The sequence below is a fragment of the Agelaius tricolor genome, unplaced genomic scaffold, assembly GCF_023055355.1.
Source record: "Agelaius tricolor isolate 1412-34295 unplaced genomic scaffold, bAgeTri1.0.p SCAF_114, whole genome shotgun sequence".
NCBI lineage: Eukaryota > Metazoa > Chordata > Aves > Passeriformes > Icteridae > Agelaius > Agelaius tricolor.
Genome location: NW_027269374.1, coordinates 270,916 through 277,372, shown reverse-complemented (window position 1 = coordinate 277,372; position 6,457 = coordinate 270,916). Strand labels below are relative to the sequence as shown.

Sequence of the window (6,457 nt, the reverse complement as noted above, 5' to 3'; positions counted from 1 at the left end):
AAAAATCCATCCCACACCTCAAATTCCCTTTTTTTTCCCCCAATTTTCCCCCTTCCCATCCTTAGGGCGTGGAACTGTTGGGTTGTGTTTTTATTTTTATTTTTGGGTTTTTTTTTTCTTTTATACTCCTTTGCACTGACTTTGGCTATAAAAAAAGCAGTAAAAAAACCACAAAAATTATTTAAAACCAACAACAAAACAAAAACCCCCAAAAAACCCAACTGACCCCATCAGGGGGAGCCCTTAATCCTCCTTTTTATAAACCAACTTATTTAAATATTGAATAGGAAAGGACTTTTTTTTTTTTCCTCCCCTTTGTTATTTATTAAGCTTTTGAGTTGCTCTTTTGATAATTCTTGGGGGTTTTTCACCCCCCAAAAAAAAAAGACAAAAAAGACACAAAAAAGACAGAAAAAAGACATAAAAAAAGACAGAAAAAAGACATAAAAAAGACATAAAAAAAGACAGAAAAAAGACATTAAAAAGACACAAAAGAGACATAAAAAAAGACAGAAAAAAGACATAAAAAAGACGCAAAAAAGACATAAAAAAGACACAAAAAATGACATTAAAAAAGGTCTCACTTGAATTTTGGAGACTGTTCCCCCCCTTGCCCTGCTCCCGCCGGCTCCCGGCACTGCCCGGCCCCGTTCCCGGGCTAAAGGAACCTCAAAATTCGGTGCTAAACCCCCCCGGGGACCCCCAAAACCCAACCTGAGCCCCCCGAGCCGGGGGGAGCTGCCCCGGCCCCAGCTTTAACCAGGGAACCCCAGAATGGGACCTGGGGAGCCCCAAAGCTTCCCTGAATTCATCCCCAAAATCCTGCCCAAAATCCTTCCCAAATTCATCCCCAAAATCCTTCCCAAATTCATCCCCAAGATCTTTCTCAAATCGCCCCCAAATCCCCCCAAAATCCTTCCCAAAATCCCCTCCAAAATCCTCCCCAAATCCCCCCAAAATCCTTCCCAAATCCTTCCCCAAATCCCCCCAAAATCCTTCCCAAACCCTCCCCAAATCCCCCCAAAATCCTTCCCAAAATTCTCCCCAAACCCTCCCCAAAATCCCCCCAAAATCCTTCCCAAAACCCTCCCCAAATCCCCCCAAATTCCTCCCCAAATCCCCCCAAAATCCTTCCTAAATCCCCCCCAAAATCCTTCCCAAATCTCCCCAAACCCCCCAAAATCCCCCCCAAAAATCCCCCCAAATTCCTCCCCAAATCCCCCCAAATTCCTCCCCAAATCCCCCCAAAATCCTTCCCAAATCCCCCCCAAAATCCTTCCCAAACCCTCCCCAAAATCCTTCCCAAAATCCTTCCCAAATCCCCCCCAAAATCCTTCCCAAATCCCCCCAAAATCCCCCCCAAAATCCCCCCAAAATCCTTCCCAAAATCCTCCCAAAATCCCCCCAAATCCTTCCCAAATCCCCCCAAAATCCTCCCCAAATCCCCCCAAAATCCTCCCCAAACCCTTCCCAAATCCCCCCAAAATCCCCCCCAAATCCCCCTGGAGCCCCCCCAGTCCTGACCCCTCTGGGCACCCCTGAAATGAAGGATGGGGGGTCCTGGGTGGGACCCCCGGATTGGGGATCCCCCAAGTTTGGGGTTTGGTAAAGGGAGAGCGGCTCGGGGACCCCAACCCAGCCCATGGGGACCCCAATCCCAGCCCATGGGGACCCCCAAACCCAGCCCATGGGGACCCCCAAACCCAGCTCATGGGGACCCCCAAACCCACCCCATGGGGACCCCCAAACCCAGCCCATGGGGACCCCAATCCCCACCCATGGGGACCCCAAACTCTCAGAGCTGGGGGACCCCAACCCCAGCCCATGGGGACCCCAACCCCTCAGAGCTGGGTGACCCCAATCCCCACCCATGGGGACCCCAATCCCAGCCCATGGGGACCCCAAAACCCAGCCCATGGGGACCCCAAATTCAGCCCATGGGGACCCCCAAACCCACCCCATGGGGACCCCAATTTCAGCCCATGGGGACCCCAACCCCTCAGAGCTGGGGACCCCAATTTCAGCCCATGGGGACCCCAATCCCCACCCATGGGGACCCCAAACTCTCTGAGCTGGGGGACCCCAATTTCAGCTCATGGGGACCCCAATCCCAGCCCATGGGGACCCCAATTTCAGCCCATGGGGACCCCAACCCCAGCTCATGGGGACCCCAAACCCTCAGAGCTGGGGGACCCCAATCCCAGCCCATGGGGACCCCAATTTCAGCTTATGGGGACCCCAACCCCAGCTCATGGGGACCCCCAAACCCACCCCATGGGGACCCCAACCCCAGCCCATGGGGACCCCAATCCCCACCCATGGGGACCCCAGCCCCATTTCCCCTCGGCTCTGGGGTTCCCCCCACCCCACTTTTGGGGGGTCCCCCACCTCATTTTCCCCCATTTTGGGGGTCTCCCCATCCCCTATTTCCCCTCAGCTCTGAGACCTCAGCCCCCTTTCCCCCATTTTGGGGGTTCCCTCACCCCCAGCCCCATTTCCCCTCAGCTCTAGGGGTCCCTCCACCCCACTCCCCCATTTTGGGGATCCCCTCTTCCCCACTTTGGGGTCCCTCACCCCCATTTCCGCTCAGCTCTCAGACCCACAATCCTCCATTCTGGGGGTCCCCACTCCCCCACTTGGGGGTCCCCACTGCCCCATTTGGGGGGTCCCCACTCCCCCACTTTGGGGATCCCCTCTTCCCCACTTTGGGGTCCCTCACCCCCATTCTGGGGGTCCCCACTCCCCCTCTCTGGGAGTCCCCACTCCCCCATTTTGGGGTCCCTCACCCTCATTTTGGGGGTCCCAACTCCCCCACTCTAGGAGTCCCTCACCCCCATTTTGGGGGTCCCTCACCCCCATTTTGGGGTCCCCACTCCCCCATTTCCCCTCAGCTCTCAAACCCACACTCCCCCACTTCGGGGGTCCCCTCTCCCCCATTTTGGGGTCCCTCCCCCCCATTTTGGGGTCCCTCTCCCCATTTGCGGTCCCTCCCCCCATTTTGGGGTCCCTCCCCCATTTGCGGTCCCTCCCCCCATTTTGGGGTCCCTCCCCCATTTGCGGTCCCTCCCCCATTTTGGGGGTCCCTCCCCCCCACTTTGGGGTCCCTCCCCCATTTGGGGTCCCTCTCCCCATTCGGGGTCCCTCTCCCCATTTAGGGTCCCTCCCCCATTTTGGGGGTCCCTCCCCCATTTGGGGTCCCTCCCCCCATTTGTGGTCCCTCCCCCCATTTTGGGGTCCCTCCCCCATTTTGGGGTCCCTCCCCCCATTTTGGGGTCCCTCCCCCATTCGGGGTCCCTCCCCCATTTTGGGGGTCCCTCTCCCCCATTTTGGGGGTCCCCACTCCCCCACTCTAGGAGTCCCTCCCCCCCATTTTGGGGTCCCTCACCCCCATTTTGGGGTCCCTTTCCCCCATTTTGGGGTCCCTCACCCCCATTTCCCCTCAGCTCTCAGACCCCCACTCCCCCACTCCCTTCCCCATTTTGGGGTCTCCACTCCCCCATTTTGGGGTCTCCACTCCTCCATTTCCCCTCAGCTCTCAGACCCCTCTCCCCCACTCCCTCCCCCCCATTTTGGGGTCCCCACTCCCCCATTTTGGGGTCTCCACTCCCCCATTTCCCCTCAGCTCTCAGACCCCTCTCCCCCACTCCCTCCCCCCCACTTTGGGGTCCCTCCCCCCCATTTTGGGGTCCCCACTCCCCCATTTTGGGGTCCCTCTCCCCCCCATTTCGGGGTCCCCCCCAGCCCAGGACGCACCAATGGCCCCCGCGGTGGCGGCGGGGCCCAAACCAAAGCTGTCCCCAGCTGGGGACACCCTCGAGCACCTCAGCAGCGCCGCTGCCCCCGCCCCGCCCCGCCCACCTCGGGGACATTTCCCCTTCCCCTTCCCCTTTGGGGGTGCCCCAACCCCCCCAGTGCCGGAACCAACCCCAAAATGGGGCTTGGAAACCTCAGATTGGGGTTTGGAAACCTCAGCTGGGGATTGGAACCCCAAAAAGGGGCTTGGAAACCTCAGATTGGGGTTTGGAACCCCAAAATGGGGATTGGAAACCTCAGCTGGGGCTTGGAACCCCAAAAAGGGGCTTGGAACCCCAAAAAGGGGCTTGGAAACCTCAGAATGGGGTTTGGAAACCTCAATGGGGCTTGGAAGCCCAGATTGGGGCTTGGAACCCTCAATGGGGGCGATTTCAAACCCTAAACTGGGCTCTGAACCCCAAACTGGGGCTCTGAACCCCAAACTGGGGTTTGGAACCCCAAACTGGGGTGATTTCAAACCCAAACTGGGCTCTGAACCCCAAAAAGGGGCTTGGAACCCTCAGCTGGGGCTTGGAATCCCAAACTGGGGCTCTGAACCCCAAACTGGGGTTTGGAATCCCAAGAAAGGGACTTTGAACCCCAAACTGGGGCTTTTTCAAACCCAAACTGGGATTTCAATCCCAAACTGGGCTCTGAACCCCAAACTGGGATTTCAGTCCCAAACTGGGATTTCAACCCCAAACTGGGGCTTTTTCAACCCCAAACTGGGGCTCTGAACCCCAAACTGGGATTTCAATCCCAAACTGGGGCTTTTTCAACCCCAAACTGGGATTTCAACCCCAAACTGGGGCTCTGAACCCCAAACTGGGTTTGGAACCCCAAAATGGGCTCTGAACCCCAAACTGGGGCTTTTTCAACCCCAAACTGGGATTTCAATCCCAAACTGGGGCTTTTTCAACCCCAAACTGGGATTTCAACCCCAAACTGGGGTTTTCTCAACCCCAGCCTGGGGCTCTGAACCCCAATCAAAGCTCTGCCCTTTCCAGCCCCACTGGGGTTGCTCGGGTTGGGGTTTTTCCCTCCTTTTCCATTTCTTTTTTCCCATTTTCTTTTCCTCCTTTTCCATTTCTTTTTTCCCATTTTCCCTCTTTTCCCCCTTTTCCATTTTCTTTTTCCCCTTTTCTTTCCTCCTCCTCTTCTCCATTTTCCCCCATTTCCATTTTTCCCTTTCCCATTTTCTTTTCTTCCCTTTCCCATTTTCCCCCTTTCCTCTTCCCTTTTTCTTCCCATTTTCCATTTGATTTCCCTTTTTTCCCTTTTTCCATTTCCTCTCCTCCTTTTCCATTCTTCCCTTCCCATTTCCATTTTATTTCTCTTTTTCCCCCCTTTCCCATTTCATTTTATTTTCCCCATTTTTCTCCCCATTTCCCATTTTATTTCCCTTTTTTCTTCCATTTCCCATTTTATTTCCCTTTTTTCTTCCATTTCCCATTTGATTTCCCTGTTTCCCCTTTTCCATTTCTTCTCCCTCTTTTCCATTCTTCCCTCCCCTTTTTTCTCATCCTTTCCCATTTTATTTCCCTTTTTCTTCCCATTTCCCATTTTATTTCCCTTTTTCCCCTTTTCCATTTTTCCCCCCTTTTTTCCCCATTTCCCCCCCTTTTTTCCCCCCTTTTTTCCCTTCTTTCCCCCCTTTTTTCTCTCCCTTTTCCATTTTATTCCCCTTTTTTCCCCCCCTTTTTCCCTTCTTTTCCCCCCCATTTTTTCTCTCCCTTTTTCATCTTATTTCTCTTTTCCCCCCTTTTTCCCCCTTTTTTTCCCCCTTTTTTCCCTTCTTTTCCCCCCCATTTTTTCTCTCCCTTCTTTTTCATCTTATTTCTCTTTTTCCCCCCTTTTTCCCCCTTTTTTTCCCCCTTTTTCCCCTCTTTTTTCCCCCCATTTTTTCTCTCCCTTTTTCATCTTATTTCCCTTTTCCCCCTTTTCCATTTTCCCCCTTTTTTCCCCCTTTTTCCCCCTTCTTTTCCCCCCTTTTTTCTCTCCCTTTTTCATCTTATTTCTCTTTTTCCCCCCATTTTCCCCCTTTTTTCCCCCCTTTTTCCCTTCTTTTCCCCCCCATTTTTTCTCTCCCTTTTTCATCTTATTTCTCTTTTTCCCCCCATTTTTTCCCCATTTTTTCCCCTTTTTTCCCCCTTTTTCCCCCCTTCATTCCCCCCTTTTTTCCCCCCGTTTTTTCGGCGTCAGACCCGAAACTGTAGGAATTTTCTAAGACCTCCAGGTGGCTTTACCCTGTAAATATCTATTTTTTAAACCTGACAGATGAAGAACAAACGAGAATGTGCAATACCCCCGACCTCCCCCCAAATCCCGAGGAATTCACGGATTTGCTGTTGTATTTTTCATTTATTTGAATTTTTTTCCCCCTTTTTTTGTGAGGTTTTTGGACCCTTTTTTTTTTGTTTTGGGTTTTTTTGCCCCCCTTTTTTTCCCGGGAGCTTTTGTACCTGTAAAATATTGTAATTAATGATTTGTTGTTAACGAGATCTACTGTAAGTTTTGTACTGTACTGGCCGAGGCTCTGCTTCCAAATAAACGGGAATAATTTAAATGTGCCCCCCAAAAATCCCTGGGATCCCTTTGGGGACACGGGAACGGGGACAGAGGACATTGGGGACACCCGGGGGACATTGGGGACACCCAGAAATGG

At 53.1% G+C, this 6,457-nt stretch overlaps 2 long non-coding RNA genes across 2 annotated transcripts; both read right to left on the bottom strand.

The window, feature by feature from the left end:
* Positions 1 to 295: 295 nt before the first annotated feature.
* LOC139586353 (uncharacterized) lies at positions 296 to 1,349 on the bottom strand. Its single transcript, XR_011677718.1, has 2 exons — positions 1,286 to 1,349; positions 296 to 881 (listed from the first exon to the last, which is right to left on the bottom strand). It is a non-coding gene; the product is annotated as an uncharacterized lncRNA (long non-coding RNA).
* Positions 1,350 to 1,509: 160 nt separating this feature from the next.
* LOC139586351 (uncharacterized) lies at positions 1,510 to 2,380 on the bottom strand. The gene is made up of 3 exons (XR_011677713.1): positions 2,272 to 2,380; positions 1,869 to 2,226; positions 1,510 to 1,620 (listed from the first exon to the last, which is right to left on the bottom strand). It is a non-coding gene; the product is annotated as an uncharacterized lncRNA (long non-coding RNA).
* Positions 2,381 to 6,457: the final 4,077 nt, after the last annotated feature.